Source organism: Leptonychotes weddellii, chromosome 4 (genome assembly GCF_054177405.1).
Source record: "Leptonychotes weddellii isolate Sample4059 chromosome 4, ASM5417740v2, whole genome shotgun sequence".
Classification (NCBI taxonomy): domain Eukaryota; kingdom Metazoa; phylum Chordata; class Mammalia; order Carnivora; family Phocidae; genus Leptonychotes; species Leptonychotes weddellii.
Genome location: NC_138372.1, coordinates 49,590,233 through 49,607,322, shown reverse-complemented (window position 1 = coordinate 49,607,322; position 17,090 = coordinate 49,590,233). Strand labels below are relative to the sequence as shown.

Below are 17,090 nucleotides of genomic sequence, written 5' to 3'. Positions count from 1 at the left end.
CCTCTCTAAATAAATAAAATCTAAAAAAAAAAACAAAACTATTTTTTTTAATCTATCTTCTTACTAAGGGAAAACATAATATCCTTATTCATAACTTTATCATTTGTAGGTCAAAAAAATTCCTTGCACATATGATATGCCTGGTTAGTTCTGTTGAATAAATAATATGAATTGACCTCATTGGTATAGCTTCCTTAGAAAGAAATTGGGACAATAAATTTAAAGCCATGTACTCAGATGCTAGCTTAATGCAAGACCTTTTTTAAGTGTTAAAGTTAGTCAACAGTGGAATGAAAAACCACCTTGGGTGGGGAGCTTCCATCTTTGAAACCATTCACATAGAGCCTGACAACCCACTGTCAGAGATGTGATCCAGGAGGAGTGGCTACCTGGTTGGGTAAGGAGTAAATGAGGCAGCCTCTGAAGTATTTCCAACTCCAAGATATTGTGATGCTAGATTTATATTTTTTAGAGACATTCTGAAAATGCCCTAGTGAAAAACCAGATTAAATACTATTACTTATGACACTATTATTTGTATCCAGTATTATTTTTCAATCGTCTAAAACTGCAAATACAAGCAACCCTACTCCACATTAATGGAGAATACTTGTACGGAGAGTCTTTCAGAGTAGAGAATCCAAAAGTCAAGAGGCTGGCAGAAGTATGAGCAGTACTGAGTAGGCATCACAAAAGCAATAAATAAATAAATAAATAAAATCAGTCTGAACCTACAGAAGTAAAGTATAGCTGAGATCTTTCTGCATACAGAATTTTTTCCTTTACTTTATAGGTATTTCTTCCTGAGGCCCATTCTCCAGTTAAGCAAACACAAAATACATTTAGGAAGCACTAACATAAGAAACAGAAAATAGTAACTCAGATCAGGAGACAAATCTCTGCAGTATTGCCTTAATTAGCCCTACCATCACTGATCCTTTATTCCTAAGACTTTATCTCCAAAGCATCATTATTAAGTTTATATTTTACTTCTTTGTTCTTTTACTACATAACTGGTAGTTATTCTAATGTTGGTTCATGCTTGCCATGTTTCTTTTCTCCCTCAGGTGGATTATAGGCTATTTAAAGAGAAAGACTTTGTCTGGTAATTAACTTCCCCCCAAATCAATGGAATGTTGAAAATGGTTAACATTTTCTCCACCTGAAATTCCCTCTCTCTTCTCCCAGATTGTCTGAACCTTTTCATTATACAGGGCCAGCTACTGTGTGGAGTCTTTCATAGGTTCTATAGCCCTTATTAACAACTTCTCTGAACTCTTACAGTGTTTATTTTCTCTACCACTACTTGGAGCTAAACACACACCACCTTGTTCTTGGCAACACCTCTCCTGTCTGAGCCAAAAAGATGATCCTTCTGCTGGAGAGAAAGCAGGAAAACACTGTGAACCCCTGATAAGCTTATTTGTCTTCCTCAGTATGTAAGTAACTTTGAGGAACCAAAAAGTATTGTCTGGAATCTAGAGTGAGGGACAAAAGGTTTTAGTAGGATGAAGATGATATCCTGACACTACCACTCAGTCTAATCATATCACATTAGAATAAAGCTGCATTAGCTATCTTTTTAGTTCTACCACAGTGATAGAACTAATCAGGTAGGCCTTAGACTAGGAAGAAAAAAAACCTCAGTAAAACCTTACACAAAATCAAAGGTAGAGGTTATTGAGAGCTCTCCAAGGTACCAAAGGATTATAACCACTTGGTCTACCCACCCAATGACAAGAATCCTGTTTCTCGATGTTTTTCAAGAGATATAATTTATTTACTTGTTTATTTATGACTTCCACAATTACGATGTTAGACATCTGCTTTAATCTGAATCCTACTATACCTGGCAAACTGCTACAGTGCACCTATTTTCCTGACCTAATTATGACATGTTCTTGCACTAGCCTAGCTAGCTACACTGTGGACCAGCAACAAAATTTACAGGCCAAATTTCAAATAGGTATTTTAAAAAAAGTTGAATCTCCCCAACATTACTGAAAACTCTTAAAAGAGAAATTGTGCCACTATCAATAAATGTTTATTGATGGTGACTAATTAATTTTTCTTTGACTTCTATGTATACAGTCTAGTGCAGGTCTTGTCATGAGTGACCACTCAGTGAAGTCTTATTAGCTGACTGAACTAAACTGAAGAATACAAACCTGGGGCTTGAATGATGCCTGCAAATGAACCAAAAAAAGCACATTTAGTGCCTGTATCTCTCTGAGTATATTGTCTATATAACTAGCCTTCCAAACCAGATCTGGACAGACTTCCAGCTTAAATTTAGGTTAGTGCTATACAGTAGAATAAAATAAAAAAAGAGTATGGTTACATGTGTAAATAACTAATTGTCCGTGTTTCCGTATGCAAAAGAATTCCCATAGAAAACTGGTTTGCAAAGGACTGCACAAAGGATGTGATATATTGAAAATAATTTTCTAGGAGTGTCTGGGTGGCTCAGATGGTTAAGCGTCTGCCTTCAGCTCAGGTCATGATCCCAGGGTCCTGGGATCGACCCCCCACATCGGGCTCCTGGCTCAGCAGGGAGCCTGCTTCTCCCTCTGCCTCTCCCCCTGCTCATGCTCTCTCTCTCTCTATATATATATACACCTGTGTCTCAAATAAATAAAATCTTTTAAAAAAAGAAAAAAGAAAATTTAAAAAAAGAAAATAATTCTCTAAAAAGCATTTGCTGAACCATCACATAAACTTGCAAGAGACATTTAAATAACTATGCAAACTGTAAACTTACTCTAAAGATTTATTTTTAAATAAATTAGGTATCAGTTCCTTAATTAATGATTTATAGGTTAGGAAAAGCACTAATACACTTAGTTGTCATTGCAATAATATCAAAATAAAATATGTAGCAAACTACTAGCCCCAGGCAATGCCACTGAAAGTTTTCATCAGTATTAAACAGGTGATCAAAACTGTATGTCATCATATTAGGAAGCATTTGAATGTGAAAATAGTAAGTACTTTTACCATTAATTTAAGAATGTAATAACACTAAAAAGCAGCAAAAAACTTAAAAATGGTGTTTTCAATGTTATATTTTCATTAAAAAATATAAAATTATCTAATTGTGACATCCTACAGCATTTTATTTTTTATAATTTATTTTTTTACTTATAGATCACAGTCTATATCACAAAACCTTTTAATTATTATTATACACATTTGTATCTTCCTTAGCACACAGTAGGCCCTCAACTGATACTGGACAGAGAGAGAGAGAGATGGCATTCTCCACTAATTTAAAATCATGATCGGGGCGCCTGGGTGGCTCAGTCGTTAAGCGTCTGCCTTCGGCTCAGGTCATGATCCCAGAGTCCTGGGATCGAGCCCCGCATCGGGCTCCCTGCTCCGCGGGAAGCCTGCTTCTCCCTCTCCCATTCCCCTTGCTTGTGTTCCCTCTCTCGCTGTGTCTCTCTCTGTCAAATAAATAAATAAAATCTTTAAAATCATGATCAGTTGACACATTTATAATACAGTATCATTTGAATCTGATAATGCTACTTATTTCCAAAACATACCCTTAAGTTGAATTATTTGGAAGACCATCTAGGATGTTGATTGTCACTGTAAAACAGTTTCTAGATGCTCAAATATTTTTGAAAAGGGATATTAGAATATGAACCTCATATTAGAAATGTCTTGTAAGATTTCTGTTTGTGTCTGCACAAGCAAAGTAAAGCACAAAACTGAAATACTGAATCGTGAAACCTATTTGGTCAGAATCTACTGTATTATACAAGTCAAAACCACATACTCTTTAGGCAAAAGTCTTTGTCTTACTTTCACTAAAACAGCTAAATAGGTTGCATTACAAGAGTAACAGTAAAATAAGAAGCAAATTTCACCTCGAAGAGTCTAGGATCTATGGAGAGCTATATAAAAAATAGCCAGATCCACAGGTGCCAATATGTAAGTGGTTTTAAAATACAACCGGAATAAATCAGTTAACTCTGATTTCCACATGCAAGTTTTTATATACTTGGTGAAATGTAAATGGTTCTTAGAAAGCACTCTTGGATAGAAATTTTCTTAAATCTTACTAATAGTGGGTTATCTCCATTAAGCTTTTCTGCACTTCAGTAGTTGCTCTCACCTGAGCTTCCCAACCCCAAAAATGGATTGTATAGAGATTTTTACTAGGAAAGAATGACTCATTTTATTTTATAATTTCCCAAGGAGTTCTCTGGTTCCATCATAAATGAAGTTTTAAAAACAAGAAAATCTATAGAAGCACTGGAGACATTTTGCTATTTCCACATTACTGACTATGCTTGAACAAGAGTAAATTGAGTTAGCAAGACAGTATGATTCCATATGCAATTTTTGGCCACAGAAAATCAGTTGTTTACTACCAACACTGAATATATGTAGAATAAATTCAAAGACTATTAGTTTATAGAAATGCTAAATTACTATCCTGACTATGGTAACCACATATTACATGTTGACCTTTTATTAGGTAGTTTTTATTTTTAACACACCAATATTGAACAAATTGTAGGCTAAGTCTAGTGGATATGATCCCCTTTTCCAGATTTATTTTAATACTTCATTAATTGATATAGAAATTGATAAATTAATTCAGTATACATATAAAAAATCTTTTATATGCTCAAAGCAATAAAAGAAGTCGGTTATCCAAGGACAATAAATTTCCTGCTCTCAAATCTTTGCTCTCATATTCAACAGTCTGACAGAAGATGCCAAGTCTGGAAACCCCAAAACAGCAAAGAAGTGTTTGTATGGGCACAATCTAAATTCTTGAGAACCATCCTCCAGCCTTCTTGCTTGAAGCCAATGCTCCCTACGCCAGCTAGTCCTGCTCCCCATCCCACCCCCACCCCATTTGCATTTTTTTCTCTGCAAGAACACCCAACAGAGCCTACACTCTCCTTCAATAGCTGTCCTATGTATTCTGCCTCTTGGAATCTCAACACCTCCTTCCACTCAAGTCTGACTTGGGGTTGAAAGTAAGCTGCATTATTGTGCTCCTTATTCATTTATTTCTGACCCAAAATCAAAGGGTGAAGTCCTTGTGGTTTTAAGTGTTTTACCACTAGAAAACTGCAAATATAGGAAGCTTATGGAATCTACAAAATTACTGATTATTTCATTACTTCTTACGATATCCTATATTTCTTATTTCTCTTGTATGGTATCTCTTGGCTAAGACATTTCATCCTGTTTAGTTTTAGATGTTCTTTGCCTTTTTCCTCTCACTGACTGGATTGCACTTGATATTGTCATTCACAATTGTGCCTAAAAAATTATCTGTGCAATTTATATCTCTAATATCTGTACTCTTCCTTCCACTAGAGGCAGTTATATTGGAGAGGCATTACAATGTGAATGTATTTAAGACTACTGAACTGTATTCTTAGAAATACATAAGATTGTAAATTTTACGTTATGGGTATTTTACCACAATTAAATTAAAAAAAAAAAAAACTGTGTCAGTAAAGAGCAATGAATGAAATGAAGACGATTCTCTCAGATTTGAAAATTCAAAATCCAAAGCATCATCTTAGGAATAGCAGGGCCTTACATATGGGTTATCTTTTTTTTTTTTTTAAGATTTTTATTCATTTATTTGACAGATAGAGACACAGCGAGAGAGGGAATACAAGCAGGGGGAGTGGGAGAGGGAGAAGCAGGCTTCCTGCTGAGCAGGGAGCCCGATGTGGGGCTTGATCCCAGGACCCTGGGATCATGACCTGAGCCGAAGGCAGATGCTTAACAACTGAGCCACCCAGGTGCCCCATATGGATTATCTTTAAATACGAGGGCCCACTGGCATTTCTGAATGAAGAGCAGCCTCTCCACTGGCTACAATGGTGATTTACCTTTGCTTTTACCTATTTCAAGTACATCAAACTCAGACATTATTACTTAAACACTTAGGTAAACAAACATCCATTGAGTGTCAACTGTAAGTCAAGCATAGTGCTGGGGAAGTTACGCAGAGTGTGCAGTTCAATTTTGGGAAAGTAAGAATAGATTTTTGGAAATTGGCAGCTGAACATACTCAATCATAGCATAGTTTAGTAGTTAAGAATATAGACTGGGGCCTGACCACCACAGTTTGAATTCTGGTTCTGCCACTTGCTAGTTGTGATCTTTTTGCCTTTTTGCCTGGCATCCCTCATCCTTAAAATGAGGATACTAACAGTACTTTATGCATAAAGTTGCTATGAGGATTAAATGATTTAATATTTATGAAGCTGTTAGAGCATTATCTGGCATATACTAAAGGTTACATAAGTGTCCACTAAAGAAATTCACAGACAGGGCGCCTGGGTGGCTCAGCTGGTTGAGCGACTGCCTTCGGCTCAGGTCATGATCCTGGAGTCCCGGGATCGAGTCCCACATCGGGCTCCCTGCTCGGCGGGGAGTCTGCTTCTCCCTCTCCCGCTCCCCCCTCTTGTGCTCTTTCTCTCTCTCACTCTCTCTCTCAAATAAATAAATAAAATCTTTAAAAAAAAAAAAAAGAAATTCACAGACATGTATGAGCACCTAACTAAATGGAAAAGACCCTGCTGGAAGTTATGATGAACATTTGTTTGAACTGTGCCCTAGAACCTACTATTTAACATGGTTTGTTTGGCTATTTCAAGAAAATATTCAAGTCCTTGAAAATATCCCCTCCATCTGTGATGACTGAGAACAGATTGTTTAATGAAGAGGAAGAATGATAACTCTAAGTTTCCTTGTACCGGACTCACAGTGTGGTCACTTCTCCTACCCTAGAGTTTCAAACTGCACAGAAGGGAGTGAGGAACAAGCTTGTTGTGAAGGGATGCATGCTGTGACTATTTTCAGAGAGAAATGCACCATTAAAATCCAGTGTTATTCTTAGGTTTAAAAGAAGAAAACAAAAGTAAACAGCAAAATCCAAAGTTAAAAAAGTATCTGCTCTATCAAACTAGAGTCATGGATGGAATTATAATGATGATCTCTGAGCAGGAACCTGAGCTGCATTACAAATGTGAAATCTTTTATGAGGACCAGATGGAAACATTAAATGTCTAAAGAATTTGAGAACATGTTAAAAATGAAAATCTCAATCCAAACACAATAACTGTGTCTGATGTGTGCTACTGCAAAACCAGAAAATATTTAGGACATAAACTCCTTAAAAGATTGTCTTTCACTGAAAGCTAAACAACCCTTAAGAGATCCCAACTGGTGAAAACTTAGATAAAAAAATCTTGCATGGAAGTTCAAAAAACTGCACTTGGAGCAGAGCAAAGTGATGATATAACTGCTGATTTTTGTCATTATTACAATATGAAAAAGAAAACAATTATAAAACCTAGATCTCAACTAACAATGAGTTTCTTAACTGAATCCCTAGAAGGAAGAGGTTGCAATTATTATAACCTAGAAAACCAGATGTAAGTTCTGTGTTTATATCAAAAACCAAAAATGTGGATTGTTTTTCATTTTGCTAATTTCTATTACACATCTGCTCACATTTTAGAAATATCCTAATTGTTTTGACAAATGGAATGTGAGCAGGTTTGCTCATTCACTGTAATGCAATATAATTGCACTATTGTATCACCCTCTGACTGTCTCTAACCCAATGGTAAATAGGGACAAAAATAAGTTTGTCTCATGTGCAATAAAAATTCAGACACTTTAGGGGAAAAAAATTAAGAAATTCAGTTCAACAGCACTTACCAGTTACCCTACAATGTAAGATTAAATTATTGTGGTGATCATTTGGCAGTAAACACATATATCAAATCATTATGTTGTATACCTTAAACTTACACAGTGTTACATGTCAATTATATAACAAAACTGGAAATAAAATATAATAAAACAATTTGCCAAAAAAGAAAAGAAATAGCACCTGGCACAAAGAGATTAGTCTAACATGATGACTCCAAATACTTTTTCTTCCACATAATGCCCTACTAGTTACATTTACAATTGTGATACTCTCTCCTGAAAATAATCACGTTACTGTTGCTGTTTTAATAGTCTGGTTATAGCAAGGGGAGGGGGAAAAAACAGTCATGGTTTATACTCATGTGCAATTCCCAGTGCCCTTACTCTATGAACATCATTTCCACACCCATTTATGACATTAGTGACATAAGAACCACTGTTCTAGTGTGAGTCAAAGAAACTTACTTCCAATTAAAAAATATTCACTTATTACTATCCTATAATGCTGAAGACTGATCCACATTTCTGCCCTTAGAAATACAGCTAAAGCACTCACCAGTTTATATATATATGTGTGTGTATACACACACATATATATATGAAATCTTTGACGGGATGGTGAGGTTGATCATAGCATTACATGATGCCAAAAATTCTTGTAGGAAGAAAATGGAAGAAAGTCAATGAAGTGGAAATTTAGGAAATCATTGAGAAATGATGGAGGGTTAAGACACATTAGAGAGGACTAACCTGGGAATGTAAAGTGAAGTATTGGATATGAAAGGAAAGAAAAATAATATCTACCGAATGTCTACTATGTATCATATTACCTGACTTAACCTTCACAAAAATAAAATAAACTTGATGGCATAGTGGATACAATGAGAGGAACAGAATAGATGATTAGTTATTTTCCTAAGATCATACAACTAATGCAATCAGAATCTGAATTGAAGTTTTTATATTAATCTATTGTTAAATATTAATAATATTTTTAAATTTATTTTTGCATATAAAATTGCTTCTTTGGTGAGAGATATTTACTTTTACTATTTTATCTATCACATTGTATTTTAAATTATCTGTTCACATTTCTCTTTCCCATTCAACTTGGAGTCTCGGTGCTTAAAACTGGGATACTTAAAGTCTGCTCAATTCATTCATTCATTCAACAAATATGCATTAACTGCTTACCATGTGCTCATTTGTTTTATAGGTTTAGGACATTTAGCAAGATAGATAGGGAGAGAGATAGCGATGATATGGGCATGAATATAGATGTGGATATAGATGTATATGTATACATCAGGTGTGTATAAAAACTATACAGAAATCCAAGCAGGGTTAAGAATAGTAGAAAGGCCAGAATAGGGAGTGTTATTTTATATAAAGGGTCAGTGAAGTCCTCTCCAATTAGATGAATTCAAGCAATGACCTGAAAGAAGAAAGTGGGCCATGCAGTTATCTGGGAGAAATTCTTTTTTGACAACAAACAAAGGCACAGATCTTGATGGGGATGCTGCTTATACTGTTTGTTCGAGGCCCAACAAAGAGACAAGTATAGCTGGAATGGTGTGAGGGGAAGGAACAGAGTTTGAGAAGCAATAGGTCAAAAACAATAGGGCCTTCCAGGTATGGTACAAACAAGTTAACCCATACTCTGGGTAACAAAGTAACCCATCTCTGAAAGATTCTGAATAGATAACTGGCACAACTGCTCACATGTTATAAAGAATCACCATGGCAACTGTGTGGGGACTACTTTGCAGGGGTGAAATGGTGAAGACCAGGTAAGAGGTTAATTTAACAACCCAACTATGAGATAATCAGAACGGAGGCAGAGGTGGTAAAGAGAAGGGGTCAGATTCTGGATACACTGTGAAAGCAGAGCTGATGGGATTTGCTGAAGCAGTAGAATGTGACATGACAGAAAAGCAGGAGTCATGGAAGACTTCAAGGTTTCTGGCCTGAGCAATGAGAAAAATGGAACTGCATTTTAGTGAGATAGGGAACAGATGGCAACAAAGCGGCAAGAGAAGATCACGATGTCAGTTTTAGGTGTCGAAGATTTAGCTGTCAAGATGGCTGTTGGATAAGGATATAGGTCTGGACTTCAGACAAGTCTGACTAGAGATATAAATTGGGAAATCATCAGCATACGGATATTGTGAATAGAGCTATGGCTTGTTGGCAGACTGATAGATATAGTCTAATAGGATGGAAAATTGATGATGCATGTTCAGAGCAGAGGCCGTGCAAGAACAAAGCCTTTGAGGGTGAGAGAGATAAAATGCAGGGCACGGTGTAAGGGCTGGCTTCAACCAGTACACAGAGAATGGATCCATAGAAATAGAAAGGCAGGAAACATGGGCATGAACAGGTGGGCAGTAAATGTGGTAAATGAATGAAAGGTTTGCAAATACAACTCCATGCCTGGGACATTCAGCCCATCATCTGGGTCTCATGCCTTGAGGGGATTGAAAATGCCGTTTCATCCCCCAAAATACTTCCCCTTGCCTCCGCTCCCCAATGTGCAAAATTCTACAAGCAGAAATTAATTCTGGCTTAATGTTCATTTCCATAAAATGGAATAACACATGAAACCCCGGGAGTCAATTATGCTTAAGTGCGAATGAATTTGTCAGGTCGTCCGTGTGAGAAAGCTTTTAATAAGGAGACATGAGAGTCTGAGAACGTTGGGTATTTTCCCATAGGTGTTTGGAGTTGGAGGCTGAGAAGGAGGTGGAGCGGAGGAGTGCCACTGAATCTATGGAACGTGTCCATAGAAACCCTGTATAACCCTAAATCAGGACACATGAGCTACTTGTTGGCTTACTCCTTTGTAGCTGGGTTAGCCAGCATCAGGCAGTGGATGTTTCTGAATCTCAGTTTCCTCATTGGTAAATGGAGATAAGGGTTAGATGATATGTATGTAGTATAATTTTTTGTGGAAAAAATTTTCAATACTGCTATCTTGTGTCTTTCTCTCTCAGAGCATCCTTCCTGCCTGTTCACACCAGCAGATTACTTGCTGGTATACCAGTTTCCAATTCCTCACTAGTGATTAACTGCTCAAGAAAATAAGTCATCATAACAGGGCAGATTCAAAGCTCACAGACATTTGGAAAGAGGAACAGCACCACTGCTCTGTAAACCTTCAGTTTCATAATCAGATTGGCACCACTTGGTAGCAGTGAGAGAGCTCTCTACTTTATACTTGTATCCTTTTAACACATATCTAACAAAAAAAAAAGTTATTGCACATGCCAAATGATTATATACTCTCCTTGGCTAGATTAAAGCTCCTTGATGGCAAAGTGTTCTCATATTTGCCTTATCCAACAATAAACATTTGTTGATTGGAATCGATACAAAAATGAAAATGCAAGGCACACATCAGAATTAATTCAGTAAGTGATGTCTATCTGGTTTTTAGCCATTGAAAATGTACTGACATATACAAATATGACAGTGCTTTAAGAAACTCTAAACATAAACATCTAAACTATCAGAGTACCAAGTATTTGGCAAATGCATTTTTAGGGTTCACATAAAATATAAAATTCATTAATGCATCTTAAAGCTGAGTCACATTTTTAAAAATCTTTTATGCCTAGAACTTCTTAGAAGTCTTTTTTTTTCTTCTGAATGTCTCTGCCAAGTTACTTTGCAGAAAACCAAAGCGCTCTATAGCCACTTGTATTCAATATGCATACCATAATGCATGAGGTAAGGGTGGTAGAACAGGTAATTATTAATTCCACTTGACAAAAAAAGCTACCAGCAGCAAATATACAGTGTATGTGCTCACAGAGCATTGGGATGCAACTGGCATTAAAACTCAAATCCTCTGAAACCCAAGCAAGTACTCTGTTTATAAAGATAGCTCTTTCATATTAGGCTCTGCAAATCTTTATGCAGATGAAACAGTTGCTTAATTTAATCTACAACTGCCAGATAGGGTCCTAAAAATCTTACTAATTTAGACAGAACCAGAAACTTGGCATGATCCCTGTGAAGCCCCAAATCCTTTTACTTTATTTTGCATTGTTGCAAAGCTTTGAGTTTATTTGGATAGCAGATTATTCAATGATGTACAAATTCGCTTGAATAGAAACACCTGTCTTAACGATATAATATTTTACTGCCTTTCAATTGCTAGGAGACAGAATCAACCTGATCAGTGATAATGTGAGAAGGAAGTCTGTGTCAAAAGAAAAGCAATAATCTTTATTTCTGTTTTCATCCATAAATATTATTGGAAATGACCAAGAAATAAAGAGCAATTTGATTTAAATGCTGTAAAGTCATCTGGATAAATATTAAACACAACTTTCACTGCACTGAATATTGGTTATACAAGCTTTCTATTATATTTCTGCAGGAAGCACAAAAGTGATGTCAAGACCCATGGGGGCAGATAAGATCCAAAGTTACCATTTAGTCTAGCCCCTGTCTCCTTTACAGTCTTTCACATAAGTGGTCCTACTGAGCAGAAACTCCTCTTTTGTATGAAATAAAACATTCAGGGAACAATGCGTGTGTTATTTAATCGTGTTTACTAACACGATGCTCTTTACATACAACCCCAAAACACCGGCAGCGTTTAAGCCAGTCACTTTGTTTTGTAATCCTTAGCAATAATTTATCATCACTATCTGTCCTATAATCTTATCTTTGCTCTTCTTCCAGCAAAGAGGTTCCAATTCTTTGTGTTTTTCAACAATTCTGATTAATTTTAGAAGTGTCATATATGAGTAGGGAAAAGACTGTTTTATTTCTACTTTACTGAAGAGGAACTTAAGGTTCCAGAAGGTTAAAGGACTACCTCTGCCCCACTCAGGAACAAAACAAAACAAAAACACAGTTTGTAAGTAGTGGCGCCAGCGTGAACGTCTAGGTTCTTTGACTCTAGATCCTAAGCTCTTTCCGCATTGCTTCTCATGAATAAACTCTCTTATATAAACAAATAACTAGGAGGTTAGAGTCTACTGACTAGGGAAAACAACTTCACTGACATTCTGGTCCTTGGAAAAAAACTTGTTTTTTTTAATTTAGGAGAAAGATATTTAAATTAACTTAAAGAAATAGTGTTTCACTGGCATCCAGTTTCACTAACGGAGACAAGTATCGAATTCAAGAAGGTTACTGAAATCTTAAAGAATACAAATCTTTTTATGGACAAAATCATTTGCAGTTGTCTTTGTAAAGAATGAAAGTCATTAAACCCCATTACACATGGTGATTTCTCTTTCATTTTAAATTTTATCTTACTGTGGAAAGAACAGTTCATATGGGCTTTAAGATAAAGTATGATCCTAGGAAACTAAGTATCCTATGAAACAAAATAGTCTAAAAAGAATGAATACGCACAACAGTTGCTTAATAAAAACTTATTTAATTAAACCATGTCATATGAAATATTTAATTTATATTATGATATATATATTATAAATTTTATATGGAATCCTAAGCTGTGGATACATTGGTGAGTTAATGTCTGCTGATTACCTGTCATTGGCCAGGGATTGTGCTAAGCACTGTACACACATTCATTTAATCTCTGTAGTGACCTAATGAGATACAAGTAGTATTTTTTAAATTTAATTTTATTTAAATTCAATTAATTAACACATAGTGTATTATTAGTTTCAGAGGTAGAGTTCAGTGATTCACCAGTTGCATTCAACACCCAGTGCTCATTACATCACGTGCCCTCCTTAATGCCCATCACCCAGTTACCTGATCCCTCCACCCACCTTCCCTCCAACAACCCTGTTTCTTTCCCATAGTTAAGAGTCTCATGGTTTGTCTCCCTCTCTGATTTCATCTTATTTTATTTTTCCCTCCCTTCCCCTACAATCTTGTTTTGTTTCTTAAATTTCTCATGAGTGAAATCATATGATATTTGTCTGTCTCTGATTGACTTATGTCACTTAGCATAATACCTTCTAGATATTTGTCTGTCTCTGATTGACTTATGTCACTTAGCATAATACCTTCTAGTTCCATCCACATCATGGCAAATGGTAAGATTTCAATTTTTTGATGGCTGAGTAATACTCCATTGTATATATATACCACATCTTTATCAATTCATCTGTTGATGGACATCTGGGCTCTTTCCATACTTTGGCTATTGTGGACATTGCTGCTATGAATATTGGGGTGCAGGTGCCCCTTCAGATCATTATGTTTGTATCCTTTGGATAAATATCTAGTAGTGTAATTGCTGGGTCATAGGGTAGCTCTATTTTTAACTTTTGAGGAACCTCCATATTGTTTTCCAGAATGGCTGTACCAGCTTGCATTCCCACTAACAGTATAGAAGGGTTCCCCATTCTCCACATCCTCACCAACATTTGTTGTTTCCTGACTTGTTAATTTTAGCCATTCTGACTGGTGTGAGGTGGTAACTCATTGTGGTTTTGATCTGTATTTCCCTGATGCCGAGTGATGTTGAGAATTTTTTCATGCGTCTGTTGACCATTTGAAATACAAGTAGTATTTTTCTAATTTTTCAGATGCAGAAAGAGGAACCAAGCTAAGTTAAATGGTTTGCCTAAAACCTAGTGTCTGGTAAAAGGTGGAGTTGGGATTCAAATGCTATGTTCTGCACCAGACCACCCAGCTTCCTACAGTCCCTGTGTTGTTTTGGTAAACATGAGCATGTTAGAGACACAACTCTGGTTCCTGACTGAGCGCAGACCTGGCAGAGAAAGCTGATAGGTAAAGAGAAAGGGCATAGTTATCCCCATGAAGTTAAAATTTGCATTTGGATTTCAATGGTAAAATCTCAGGAGAAAGGCATGGGCAGCTAAGATACCAGCAAGAGAGAGTTGGATCCCTGAATTTGGTGACCTTTCATCGTGAGACAAATAGTCCTGATGGTGAGAGAGAGGTTTCCTGTATAAACTGCTGAGGTAATTGTGGCCCAGATAAGCCACAGAAGCACTCTCAGACCTTCCATACTGTAACAAACAGACTGAGCTTATTAATTTGTGGAGGAATTGAAAGGGTAGCAAGGAGACATTCTTTTTTTTTTTTTTTTTTTTAAGATTTTATTTATTTATTTGAGAGAGAGAATGAGAGAGAGCACATGAGAGGGGGAGGGTCAGAGGGAGAAGCAGACTCCCTGCTGAGCAGGGAGCCCGATGCGGGACTCGATCCTGGGACTCCAGGATCATGACCTGAGCCGAAGGCAGTCGCTTAACCAACTGAGCCACCTAGGCGCCCGCAAGGAGACATTCTAAGATAAGTGAGTTTTTGATGACACTGGAATTTTTCCAAAGCATTTGTTCACTGAATCCTATATTGACTTTTTATAGGTGGTATATTGAAATAAACAAGGCATCTTCTTATGCTTTTTTTTTTTTTTCCTGCCTTTGCTTTCAAGTTGATTGGTGCAAATGGATGGAATTACTTCAGTGTGGTTCTCTTCCTATCTCTTTCACACAGTGGACAATAACAAATGACTTTTCAAAATATCTTGGTGATAGCAGCCAAACAAGGCCATAAAGTTTCTTAGAGGACGTAAGCTATTCACACTGGGTCTTCTGATATGCATATCCATATAATTACGTACGGTTCATTAGAATGTGATTATCACATGATAATAAATAAATGATATTTTGTTTCTTCAGTATATGGAATGGTCACACTGTGGATATTATAAAATTATTTCTTTGCCAATTCACATGAATTTTCACTCTCAAATTGGCACAGTCCATACCCAGTGATGCTTTTCAAATAACGAAAAATAATTTCTGCTTTACCAACCATGGCTGACAATAATGTGAATGTCTGTGTATGTTTAGAGATTTAGAAAGTTATTTAGTTAAACAGTAGCATCTATTATGTGATTTATAATGCATGAAGTACTGTGTTAAATACTTTAATATACTTCTTAGAAGACAGCTAGTAGACCAGATAGATATGTTTTTTAAATTAAATTACATTTGAAAATATTTAAACATAAGGCTATTTTCTCCATTTTGCAAATGAAGGAACTGAGGTCCAATATAATTAAGTGATCTAAAATTTCAATAGCAAGTCAAAAATACTAAAACCAGGGGCGCCTGGGTGGCTCAGTCGTTAAGCGTCTGCCTTCGGCTCAGGTCATGATCCCAGGGTCCTGGGATCGAGCCCCACATCAGGCTCCCTGCTCGGCGGGAAGCCTGTTTCTCCCTCTCCCTCTCCCCCTGCTTGTGATCCTGCTCTCACTGTGTCTCTCTCTGTCAAATAAATAAATAAAACCTTTAAAAAAAAAATACTAAAACCAACTAGCTTTCTTGACTCCAGACAATGTAACATAAAATGAAGATTAATAGTAAAAAATAAAATTCAAGATAACATCAAAATTATACAATCATAGAACCTCATGTGTAGTATATAAAGACATTATATAACCTTCCATTCTTTTTTTTTTTTTTTTTTTTTTAAAGATTTATTTATTTATTTGAGAGAGCGAGAATGAGAGAGAGCACATGAGAGGGGGGAGGGTTAGAGGGAGAAGCAGGCTCCTCGCCGAGCAGGGAGCCCGATGCGGGACTCGATCCAAGGACTCCAGGATCATGACCTGAGCCGAAGGCAGTCGCTTAACCAACTGAGCCACCCAGGCGCCCCTAAAGACATTATATAACCTTCCATTCTAATGATACCAGTTTTATAGTTTTAGAAAAAGAAATAACATCTCTTCTTGGGGAAAGAAAATTTAAATGCTATAGATATCCATCATCTTAGAAACTGTTTAAAGCACCTAAAACCACAATTTATCACTAGGAAAAGTCATAAACTATTATAGATGCCTCTAACCCTCCACTAACTGTTCCAATAGTTGACTTTAAAAATGGGGACACAACTTACTTATAACTTGTCGGTATGCTAGTATACTCTTAAGAATTAAACTCAAATCATGATATGAGAACATGCTGATGGAATGGATAAAAATTCCATATTTTAAAAATAAATATGATGGGTGCCTGGGTGGCTCAGTTGGTTAAGTGACTGCCTTCAGCTCAGGTCATGATCCCGGAGTCCCGGGATCGAGTCCCACATCGGGCTCTCTGCTCAGCGGGTGCTTCTCCCTCTGACCCTCCCCCGTCTCGTGCTCTCTCTCTCTCAAATAAATAAGTAAAAGCTTTAAAAATAAATAAATAAATATGAGTCTCTTTCTGATCCCAAAACTACTGCTCTCCACCTAAATGTGCTCTCTTCAAACTAAAGAAAACATACACACTGTTTTAGATATGGAGAGAGAAACAGAGATAGAGTAAATGTAGAAAAACATTACTAATTAGTAAATCTAGGTAACGGGTGTTCATTCTGATACTCTTTCAAATTTTTGAAATTTTAAATCTTCACTCTCAGGGGCGCCTGGGTGG

At 36.5% G+C, this 17,090-nt stretch overlaps 1 protein-coding gene and 1 long non-coding RNA gene across 6 annotated transcripts in view; one reads left to right on the top strand and one right to left on the bottom strand.

Annotated features, from left to right (window-relative positions):
- Positions 1–17,090, bottom strand: part of PDE4B (phosphodiesterase 4B) — a 428,537-nt gene that overhangs the window by 333,954 nt on the left and 77,493 nt on the right. The gene's annotated exons all lie outside the window — the stretch shown is intronic.
- LOC145721285 (uncharacterized) overlaps positions 14,755–17,090 on the top strand; it is a 47,617-nt gene continuing 45,281 nt past the window's right edge. For 2 of the 4 annotated variants that reach the window (XR_014144898.1, XR_014144897.1), the window contains exon 1: positions 14,765–14,965. This is a non-coding gene — a long non-coding RNA (uncharacterized LOC145721285). Of the gene's footprint in view, positions 14,966–17,090 lie in introns of all 4 variants that reach the window. The other 2 variants (XR_014144900.1, XR_014144899.1) reach the window with 2 other exon arrangements.